This window comes from Myotis davidii, unplaced genomic scaffold (genome assembly GCF_000327345.1).
Source record: "Myotis davidii unplaced genomic scaffold, ASM32734v1 scaffold425, whole genome shotgun sequence".
NCBI classification, from domain to species: Eukaryota; Metazoa; Chordata; class Mammalia; order Chiroptera; family Vespertilionidae; genus Myotis; species Myotis davidii.
This window is the reverse complement of record NW_006296413.1, coordinates 4,217,770-4,219,154: the sequence shown is the minus strand read 5'-3', so window position 1 is coordinate 4,219,154 and position 1,385 is coordinate 4,217,770.

The window sequence follows — 1,385 nt, the reverse complement described above, 5'->3', positions numbered from 1 at the left end:
CTGGCCCGGGATGGTGCAACCCACCAGTTGGGAAACGGGCTGGCCCAGAGACTTCCGGCCCACCCTCGGAGTCGCCCGAGGCCGAGGGACTCCCTGGGGATGGGGACGAGCCGGGACTCCGGGGGCTTGTTGGTGCTCCCCCCCCCCCACGCCCTCTGTTCCTCGCGCCCTCTCCCGGAGGCACCTGCAGTCACCGCAGCCCGGCTCTGCGCCCCCTCGCTCCCCTCCCTCAGCCTCCCTTCCCCCGCAGGGTTATTTTGGGAACCCAGAGCCTGAGGGGACCTCGGAGGAATTTCTTTCTGGGATGGGAGGGGGTAGGAACCCAGGCGTCCGGTCCGCTGGGCCCCCTTCTGGGCTCCCGGGAAGGGGAGGTGGGGCTGCAGCGGCCCCCAGGGGCCTGCCCTTGGGGAGGAGAGCGGAGCGGAGAACATTCCTAGGGCGGGGGTGGGGGGAGCCCTGCGGCCGGAGGCGTCAGCGGGAAGCCTGAGCCTGGGAAACGCGCTCCCCAGCCACCTCCTCCGTGGAGGTCCCACGGGTCCCGGCTCAGCCTTTCCGCGCGCCACCCTCCTCCCCAGCCCGGGCTGCTGACCCGGCTCCTTACAGCACAGCTGCGCTGTGAGCGCACACATCTGATGCCCGGAAGGGGGCGCCATTGCCGTGGGGGCTGGAGAGTGCCTGTGTGGCACCCCCAGCAACTCCGTACGCACCCATCAGGGACACTCATCCATACCCGAGGCTAGGGACCCACATGGGGGTGCAAGACGCCCCAGCTCACACACACCGGGCCTCAGGCATTCGCCTGCCATCTTCCGTGTCACACACACAATGGCACCCACACCCAGCGCACACCTACGACCCTCTGGCACACATAGCCAGCCCTCTACGCAGAATGCAAACCCACTCATGGGCTGGCTCCTCAGCCACGGCAGCGCTGACATCCGCACACGTGTGCACACACGCCAGACAGTGCACCTACACGCATGTACACTCTTGCACATATGCACACACCCCCGTGGGCGCACACACGCCCATTCCACCACCACCTCTGCACCTGCGGTCCAGGCCAGCCCTGGGGTCAAACGCCCTAACACCCCTCACCACCACCAGCAGCCCCCGCGCCACGGGCAGAGCTTTGTGCCAGGAAAAGGCCCCGCGCCCCTAGCATATCCCCTCGGGCTGGGGGCGGGGGCTCCTCCACCGAGTTCCCGGGCTGACTTTTCCTAGGACCCGCCCAGAGCCGTCCCCTCGGACTCGGCCACTTCCTTGCTGTGTGACCTTGAGAGTCTCTTGGCCTCTCGGAGCCTCAATTTTCTCATATGTCAAATGGGAGTGTGCTGGGGGGAGGTCCCACTGAGACCTGGCCGGGAAGGGCCGCGCGCGCCGCG